This window comes from Oryctolagus cuniculus, chromosome 11 (genome assembly GCF_964237555.1).
Source record: "Oryctolagus cuniculus chromosome 11, mOryCun1.1, whole genome shotgun sequence".
NCBI classification, from domain to species: Eukaryota; Metazoa; Chordata; class Mammalia; order Lagomorpha; family Leporidae; genus Oryctolagus; species Oryctolagus cuniculus.
Window position 1 is genome coordinate 32255777 of NC_091442.1, and position 10588 is coordinate 32266364.

Below are 10588 nucleotides of genomic sequence, written 5' to 3' on the forward strand. Positions count from 1 at the left end.
TATATAACAAATGTAGGTTACTTGATGGCTAAAAAGAGATGAATGATCATATCCAAAAGTGTCTTATTAATGAACAAATGTCAACCTGGAAGTGGATTTCTCAAGGTGACCTACAGGAATCAGTTCTTGAACCTACTTTATTGACCTAGTAATGCAATTTGGGCAGAACATTGAAATATCAATGCCATTAAATGTATGGCTCAATATTGGGATTTAAATCACTTACATAGTGCAGAATAATATATTACCCTTTGTTTAGATGTCCATTACCGTATAATAAATATGTGGAGGCGAAAACAATTCATTTTCCCCTAACAATATAGGGTAGAAATTTGCAATGAACTGGGCAGAGTGATTTTTCCTTTGAAATCTCTTAGTGTCATTCATACAGTTCTGGTCAGCCAGGGATTTGACTTGGGGCTTTTGGGCTAAGGGACCACAGTTGAACAGCATATTCTTAATCCTCACAGTCTTCTGCCTCCAGATTGTCAATTTAGTGTTAATCACATGACAACACCAAATTAAAATTGGACAAGGGGAAATAGCAAGGCCTTTTTGGGCCTGTACACAGAAGCCACACAATCCATCTTCTACAATATTCTATTGTTCAAACAAGTCATAAGGCCAGACAAGCTTCAAATTCTGCCTATCAAAAGAAAGAACTAGAAAAATTGGCGGTCATTTTAAAGATGACACAGTCTTCTTGGACATATTTATGTCCAATACAAAACAAAGCCTTCTATGACCATCAAATCTGTGGTATGTAACAACCAGATCCTACGGGCTTAGGATAAGTACCCCAAGTTTGAGCATTTCCTCATTTCTGTGGGATAGATTCTATCACTCTGCCTAATTTCAAGCCATTGATATGACCCCACTGAGTGCAACGTGGGAGAAAAATGTACACATTCAGCCCTCTAAAGTGATTATGAGGTGGCTGTCACATACCAATGCCCACATACCAATGCCTCATCTAATTATGACATTGGATCAAAGTTTATTATATCCTAATACACATTGTGTGAAGATGTAGACAGGGCTCCTTGACTGCGTGTGGCTTCTCTTGATCTGTGGACCTATTCCAAGACATATTTTATCCTTTTCTCTTTCTCAGTGCATAGCTCTGAGATAGTGATCAGATCACTAGAGTAGACAGTGCCATTCAAAAAGGGAAAGATGAACAAAATGACAATGCTCCCAGAACTGGCTGTATTCCTTGGTTAGGGACCTGTTCTGCTTCTTGGGAGTAATTCTCTGGTCTGTTGTCCTGAAGAATTGAAATTATAGGGCTAGCGTTGTGGTGTAGTGTGTTCATGTCCCAGCTGCTGCACTTCCAATCCAGCTCCCTGCTAATGGTCTGGAAAAAACAGCAGATGGCTCAAGTGTGTGGTCCCCTGCCACTCATGTGGGAGACCCAAATGAACCGCCTGGCTCCTGACTTCAGCTTGGCCCCGTGCTGACCATTGCAGCCATCTGGGGAGTGAGCCAGCAGATGCAAGATTCTGTCTCTCCCCCTCTCTCTGTTACTCTGACTTTCAAAATAAATCTTTAAAAAACAGAGTTGAAATTATAACCCTTTGGACTTTCGGCATTGCTCTTAAGGATTTGTACCCTGCTATCTGAGATGTCTTTCTTTTTTCATAATAGAAGTTTCATATCCCAGCTGAGGCTTTCCTATCCTGTCTCCAACTTTGTGAAAACTGGGACCCAGAGATACATGGTCATTTTGCAGATCAAGGTGCAAAATTACCTTGGCTTTCCTCTGTATCAGAATGTAGTATACTTGTATTCAACCAAATCACACAGATGATCTTTATGTGATTTCTTTCTTACATGTTTCTCAGGGACACTTTGAAATGTGGTTTCTGTAGAATGATGTTTCCAAATTTCTTAGAAGTATTTTTGCCTGGTTGAGAGCATTTACTAGATTCCAACTTAAAACATCCAGAATTTTTAACAAAGGATCTTTGTTTTTTATATTTACTATGAAAGCATTTCTTAATTTGAGAATGCCTTGCCTGCTGGAGAGACTGAAAATGAGTGCTGCTTTATTTCCCTATCAGTTCATGGGTTGCCTGTATTCTCTCTAAAGTCTTGTAGCAAACCAAACATCTCCTTGCTTACTTCATTCTCTTCCCTCATACATTGTTTAATGCAGTGGGGATTCTAGCACATTAGAACTTTCACTACATTCCAAGAGCAGCTGGGGAGAGTGAAACGCTTTAAAAAGGAAAAGACATAATCAGACTTTCAGTTTGAAATCTCATCATGTAATCAATGTGGAAAAGAAAACCCTATAAGGACCCGGCGCCGCGGCTCACTAGGCTAATCCTCCGCCTAGCGGCGCCGGCACACCGGGTTCTAGTCCCGGTCGGGGCGCCGGATTCTGTCCCCGTTGCCCCTCTTCCAGGCCAGCTCTCTGCTGTGGCCCGGGAGTGCAGTGGAGGATGGCCCAAGTCCTTGAGCCCTGCACCCCATGGGAGACTAGGATAAGTACCTAGCTCCTGGCTTCGGATCAGTGTAGTGCGCTGGCCGCAGCGCGCCGGCCGCGGTGGCCATTGGAGGGTGAACCAACGGCAAAGGAAGACCTTTCTCTCTGTCTGTCTCTCTCACTGTCCACTCTGCCTGTCAAACAAACAAACAAACAAACAAACAAAACCCTATAAGGGGAGAGCCCAGACAGGAGACTGTCTCATAATTCATGTATGAAGTGATGGCGTAGCCTGAACTGGTTGAATGACACTGTCACCAGGGTGGCAAGGCTGCATTTTAAAGTTCTTTAGGGTGTACATGGGGCAGTATTTAGTACTGACATGAATGATTAGTGGAGAGGAATATTCAAGACTGACTCAGGTTTTGGACTTCGGCAACTGAGAAAGAGAGGATGGATTGATTAAGAGCCACTAGAGCAGGTTCAATTTGAAACATATTAAGTTCAGTTGGAGATGGGTTTCTTTTTTTTTTTTTTTTTTTTTTTTCCATTAATGCATGGTGATTTTTTTATTTAGTAAATATAAATTTTCAAAGTACAGTTAATGGATTACAATGGCTCCCCCCCCCCATAATTTCCCTCCTACTCACACCCCTCCCCTCTCCCGCTCCCTCTCCCATTCCATTCACATCAAGATTCATTTTCAATTCTCTTTATATACAGAAGATCAATTCAGTATATATTAAGTAAAGATTTCATCAGTTTGCACCCACACAGAAACACAAAGTGTAAAATACTGTTTCAGTACTAGTTATAGCATTACTTCACATTGGACAACACATTAAGGACAGATCCCACATGAGAAGTAAGTACACAGTGACTCCTACTCCTGTTGTTGACTTAACAATTTGACACTCTTGTTTTTGGTGTCAGTAATCTCCCTAGGCTCTAGTCATGAGTTGCCAAGGCTATGGAAGCCTTTTGAGTTCGCCAACTTCGATCTTATTCCGACAGGGTCACAGTCAAAGTGGAAGTTCTCTCCTCCCTTCAGAGAAAGGTACCTCCTTCTTTAATGGCCCCATTCTTTCCACTGGGATCTCACTTGCAGAGATCTTCCATTTAGGTCTTCTTTTTTTTTTTCCCAGGGTGTCTTGGCTTTCCATGCCTAAAATACTCTCATGGGCTCTTCAGCCATATCCGAATGCCTTAAGGGCTGATTCTGAGGCCAGAGTGCTATTTAGAACATCTGCCATTCTATGAGTTTACTGTGTATCCTGCTTCCCATGATGGATTGTTCTCTCCCTTTTTGATTCTATCAGCTAGTATTAGCAGACACTAGACTTGTTTGTGTGATCCCTTTGACTCTTAGACCTATCAGTGTGATCAATTGTGAACTGGAATTGATCACTTGGACTAGTGATACTTTAGTTTTAAAAATTTCACACAGTTATTAGAGGAAAGATTTAAGGGAAGTAAACTTCTGAGCCTTATGTGATGTGCCTTACGATGAGTTTGCTGTCACTTTCTGTTGTTCAGAAGCTATTTTGGTGCTCATCAATCTGCTCAAAACCACATATTCCTGATTTCCTTCCTTTTGTTTCTTTTTTTTTTTTTTTATCTTTTATTTAATGAATATAAATTTCCAAAGTACGACTCATGGGTTACAATGGCTTCCCCCCCCATACCGTCCCTCCCACCAACAACCCTCCCCTTTCCCACTCCCTCTCCCCTTCCATTCACATCAAGATTCATTTTCGATTATCTTAATATACAGAAGATCAGCTTAGTATACATTAAGTAAGGATTTCAACAGTTTGCTCCCACACAGAAACATAAAGTGAAAAATAATAGATGATTTTTTTAAAATGATGATGAAATCAGATCAGACCTATTGTCATGTTTAATCCCAGTGAGAGTCAAGTTGGGAATTGAAAATTTCTTTCTTTTTTTTTTTTTTTACAGAAGATCAGTTTAGTGTACATTAAGTAAAGATTTCAGTCATTTGCACCCCCATAGAAACACAAAGTGAAATATACTGTTTGAGTACTCGTTATAGCATTAAGCCTCAGTGTACAGCACGTTAAGGACAGAGATCCTACATGAGGAGTAAGTGCACAGTGACTCCTGTTGTTGACTTTACAAATTGACACTCCTAGCCGGCGCCGTGGCTCAATAGGCTAATCCTCCACCTTGCGGCGCCGGCACACCGGGTTCTAGTCCCGGTTGGGGCGCCGGATTCTGTCCCGGTCGCCCCTCTTCCAGGCCAGCTCTCTGCTATGGCCAGGGAGTGCAGTGGAGGATGGCCCAGGTGCTTGGGCCCTGCACCCCATGGGAGACCAGGAAAAGCACCTGGCTCCTGGCTCCTGCCAGGATCAGCGCGGTGCGCCGGCTGCAGCGGCGGCCATTGGAGGGTGAACCAACGGCAAAGGAAGACCTTTCTCTCTCTGTCTCTCTCTCACTGTCCACTCTGCCTGTCAAAAAAAAAAAAAAATAAAATAAAAAAAAAAAAATAAAAAAAAAAAAAAACAAATTGACACTCCTGTTTATGGCATCAGTAATCTCCCTATGCACCAGTTATGAGTTTCCAAGGCTATGGAAGCCCCTTGAGTTCTCCGACTCTTATCTTGTTTAGACACGGTCATAGTCAAAGTGGAGGTTCTCTCCTCCCTTCAGAGAAAGGCACCTCCCTCTTTGAAGACCTGTTCTTTCCACTGGGATCTCACTCACAGAGATCTTTTTGCCAGAGTGTCTTGGCTTTCCATGCCTGAAATACTCTCATGGGCTTTTCAGCCAGATCCGAGTGCCTTTAGGGCTGATTCTGAGGCCAGAGTGCTATTTAGGACATCCGCCATTCTATGAGTCTGCTGAGTATCTCACTTCCCATGTTGGATCACTCTCCCCTTTATTTATTCTATCGGTTGGTGTTAGCAGATACTAGACTTGTTTATGTGCTCCCTTTGACTCTTAGTCCTTTCATTATGATCAATTGTGAACTGAAATTGATCACTTGGAGTAGTGAGATGGCATTGGCACATGCCACCTTGATGGGATTGAATTGGAATCCCCTGGTATGTTTCCAACTCTACCAATTGGGGCAAGTCAGCCCGAGCATGTCCCAAATTATACATCTCTTCCCTCTCTTATTCCCACTCTTATGTTTAACAGGGATCACATTTCGGTTAATTTTCAACACTTAAGAATAACTGTGTGATAATTACAGAATTAAACCAGTCATATTAAGTAGAACAGACAAAAAAAAAATACTATGAGGGATAATGTATTAAGTTGTCCATTAGCAGTCAGAGCTATGCTGATCAAGTCACCATTTCTCATAGTGTCCATTTCACTTCAGGAGGTTTCCTTTTTGGTGTTGAGTCAGTTGTCACCGATCAGGGAGAACATATGGTATTTGTCCCTTTGGGACTGGCTTACTTCACTCAGCATGATGTGTTCCAGATTCCTCCATTTTGTTGCAAATGACTGGATTTCGTTGTTTCTTACTGCGGTATAGTACTCTAAAGAATACATATCCCATAATTTCTTTATCCAGTCTACCGTTGATGGGCATTTAGGTTGGTTCCAGGTCTTGGCTATTGTGAATTGTGCTGCAATAAACATTAGGGTGCAGACCGCTTTTTTGTTTATCAATTTAAACTCCTTTGGGTAAATTCCAAGGAGTGGGATGGCTGGGTCGAATGGTAGGGTTATATTCAGGTTTCTGAGGAATCTCCAGACTGATTTCCATAGTGGCTTGACCAGTTTGCATTCCCACCAACAGTGGGTTAGTGTCCCTTTTTCCCCACATCCTCGCCAGCATCTGTTGTTGGTAGATTTCTGTATGTGACCCATTCTAACCGGGGTGAGGTGAAACCTCATTGTGGTTTTGATTTGCATTTCCCTGATTGCTAGTGACCTTGAACATTTTTTCATGTGCCTGTTGGCCATTTGGATTTCCTCTTTTGAAAAATGTCTATTGAAGTCCTTGGCCCATCTCTTAAGTGGGTTGTTGGTTTTGTTTTTGTGGAGTTTCTTGATCTCTTTGTAGATTCTGGTTATTAACCCTTTATCTGTTGCATAGTTTGCAAATATTTTTTCCCATTCTGTCGGTTGTCTCTTCACTCTCCTGACTGTTTCTTTTGCAGTACAGAAACTTCTCAATTTGATGCAATCCCAATAGTTGATTTTGGCTTTGACTGTCTGTGCCTCCCGGGTCTTTTCCAGAAATTCTTTGCCTGTGCCAATATCTTGAAGGGTTTCTCCAATGTTCTCTAATAACTTAATGGTGTCAGGACGAAGATTTAGGTCTTTAATCCACGTTGAGTGGATTTTTGTGTAAGGTGTAAGGTAGGGGTCTTGCTTCATGATTCTGCACGTGGAAATCCAGTTTTCCCAGCACCATTTATTGAATAGACTGTCCGTGCTCCAGGAATTAGTTTTAGATCCTTGATCAAATATAAGTTGGCTGTAGATGTTTGGGTTGATTTCTGGTGTTTCAATTCTGTTCCATTGGTCTATCCATCTGTTTCTGTACCAGTACCATGCTGTTTTGATTACAACTGCCCTGTAGTATGTCCTGAAGTCTGGTATTGTGATGCCTCCGGGTTTGTTTTTGTTGTACAAGATTGCTTTAGCTATTCGAGGTCTCTTGTGCCTCCATATGAATTTCAGCATCATTTTTTCTAGATCTGCGAAGAATGTCTTTGGTATCTTGATTGGGATTGCATTGAATCTATAAATTGCTTTTGGGAGAATGGACATTTTGATGATGTTGATTCTTCCAATCCATGAGCATGGAAGATTTTTCCATTTTTTGGTATCCTCTTCTATTTCTTTCTTTAAGGTTTTGTAATTTTCATCGTAGAGATCTTTAACGTCCTTGGTTAAGTTGATTCCAAGGTATTTGATTGTTTTTGTAGCTATTGTGAATGGGATTGACCTTAGCAGCTCTTTCTCAGTCATGGCATTGCTTGTGTATACAAAGGCTGTTGATTTTTGTGCATTGATTTTATATCCTGCCACTTTGCCAAACTCCTCTAGGAGATGGGTTTCTGAGAGGTACCCACAACACATTAAAGTGGAAATGTTGTAAAACAAGAAATATTATGGCTTTTATACCAATAAACACCATTTAATCTGAGTGTCCTAATACACCATCTATCCACAGAGCTAATTTAAACACACTTGTGCCATCAGCATTTTTGCAAAGCCTCTGTTGGGAGAATGAAATATTTTAGAGACCTTTCTGTAAAATAATCACAGCTTTGGAACTTTATAACTCATAATCAAGCATGTGTATGCATACATGTGCAAAGAGACTTGAAAAGTTAATGGAAATAGAATTAAAATATAAGTTCATTTGAGAGAAAATGTGTCAAAAACAACAAATAATTTTTCATAATGTACATTTTCCATGAACTTCTTGAAGGCCACTCATGCATGGATTTCAAATTTTTTGGTAACAAAAGAGATGTATCTTTTAATTCCATTTCCATGGACTTTTGAAGTACCCTTATGCAATAGTACCTCACTATCCTCAGAGGGTTGGTTTCAGGACTCCCTTTGAATATCAAAATGCATGAATACTCTTACCTTTATTAACTAAACACAACCTCTTGCATACTTGAAACCATCTCTTGATTACTTATCAAACCCAATACAGTATAAATATTATTTAAGCCATTGTTATATTGTTGTCCTGTATCATTTAGGAAATAATGAGAAGGAAAGAATCTACCCATGTTCACTACAAATGCAATTTTCTTAGTCCACAGTTAGTTGAATCTGTATATGTAGAACCAGGAGACATCAAGAGGCAACTGTATATATATTTGTTCAAATGTCATCTGCCCAGGCATTTACAAGCATAAATTAACATTTTGGAGAACACAGGGACCGCAGTCAGATCACCACAATCTAATTTAAATTTGCCATTTCCTAGCAGTATGATTTTGGTTTTCTAATAGCAATTCCCTTTTCTTGCTGAGTCAACAATCTGAATGCTTGGCTTTCCAAATAGTGCTATTTACCTCACATCTCAGATAGAGGTTGGCATTTCTCAAGTATACACTTCAAATGTTTTCATTGCATACTCAAACTTCCATGTTTTCTCCAAGTGAGGGAACAGAGTTAGACTCATACTAAATGCCTGCCACAGCCATGGCTGTAGTGTGCCTGAGCCAGAAGCTGGAGGCAGGACCCACCTACCTGAGCCATCACTGCTGTCTCCTAAGGTCTGCACTGGCAGGAAGCTTAAGTAGGAGCCAGGAGCCAGGAATCAGGTACTTCAGTGTAGGATGTGGGTATGTTAACTGCTGTCCAAATTGCTAGACTGGGGGCTGGCTCTGTGACACAGCGGTTTAACGCCTTGGCTTGAAGTGCCAGCATCCCATAAGGGCGCTGCTCTACTTCCAATCCAGCTCTCTGCTATGGCCTGGGAAAGCAGGAGAAGATGGCCCAAGTCTCTGGGCCCCTGTGCCTGTGTGTGGGAGACCTGGAAGAAGCTCCTGGCTCCTGGCTCCTGGCTCCTGGCTTCGGATTGGTGCAGCTCAGGCCTTTGCAGCCAATTGGGGAGTGAACCATTGGATGGAAGACCTCTATCTCTCTCTCTCTTTCTTTCTCTCTCTCTCTGCCTCTCCTCTCTGTGTAACTCTGACTTTCAAATAAATAAATAAATCATAAAAAAACACAAATTGCTAGACTGAATAAGTGCTACCCCTCATTTTAAAGAAATTCTATGTTCAATTGTATCCGTATCAGGTGGGTCAATTTTGCTTCATTTTCCATAGTAGCTCCTACTCAATCTATATTTTCTTGATATATTATATCTTCCTATAGACAAATTATAAGTTCCCTAACAGGGGGCTTAACTGATACTACAAAATCCTCAGGGCTTAGAACCATTCCTGGCATATAGTAAGCACTTAACATTACTAATCTAATTATTATACCAGTATTCTTGTGCATATTTCCTTATGCTCACATGCAAGAGTTTTCTAGCTATGTTCTATAACAAAATCTGGATTTTTTTTTACATTGTACAGTAAAAATCTCCTACTTTATCTAACAGTTCAAAGTTTATTCCTAAAGTTACAATAATTTGAACTTCTATAAGGACATTTTTATTGGACTTTCCAAGTTTAATCAATCTTGTGAGTAGAAATATATCTCACTGTTTCTTTGTTATTTATCTGATTGAAGTAGCTAGGCTCAACATCTATTTATATTAGCCAGTATACTTTACTATGAGTTTGCTGTTCATAACCTGACTCAATTTTTATTACTATTCTGAGTACTTTTTGTATCTGAGTTGTTAATGACACACTAATTAACATCACACAATATTTTACTAGTGCATAACTTACTCTTTATATCTGTATCTTTTGCTTTATACCTTTGAATTATTATCATCACACAGTTTCTGAAGGTGAGTAATCTGGGGGAAGCTTGGCTGTGTTGTTCTGGCTTGCATTTCAGTAGGAGGTTCCAGTCAAGGTATTGACCAAGGACTACAGATATCTGAATTCAGTTGGAGCAGAACAATCAGTATCTGTCATGCCTACTGAAAGTTCTCAGGTCCTTCTGGGCTTTGGCTAGAGACCTCAGCATCCTATGCCATTTGTTGCTTGAGTGTCATCATGACATTGCAATCAGCTTCTCCAGGAGCAAAATGTCAAGGCAGATTGAGCCCAAAATGATCTGCAGTCTTTTAGAAACATATGATCAATTCTTGTATATTCTGTTGTACAGAATAATTTAAGGTATGAATACCAGGGGGCAAGAGTCACTGGGGGTCATCTAGAAAGTTGTCTCCCACAGATCACAAGTGAATTGGTGTAAAAAAAATCTCAGCAATTTATAATTTCCATTTGTTTTGTCCCCTTGGCGGACATTAGGTGTTATTTGGGGACATTTTTCCTTGTCACAATAGAAGTGGAGGAGCATTACTGGCACCTAGGAAGTGGAAACAGTGGGAGCCAGGAATGTTCCTAAATCTCGTACAACACAGAGACTATTGCTCAGTCAACAATCTGAGTGCTTGGCTTTCCAAATAGTGCTATTTACCCTCACATCTCAGATAGAGGTTGGCATTTCTCAAGTATACACTTCAAATGTTTTCATTGCATACTCAAACTTCCATGTTTTCTCCAAGTGAGGGAA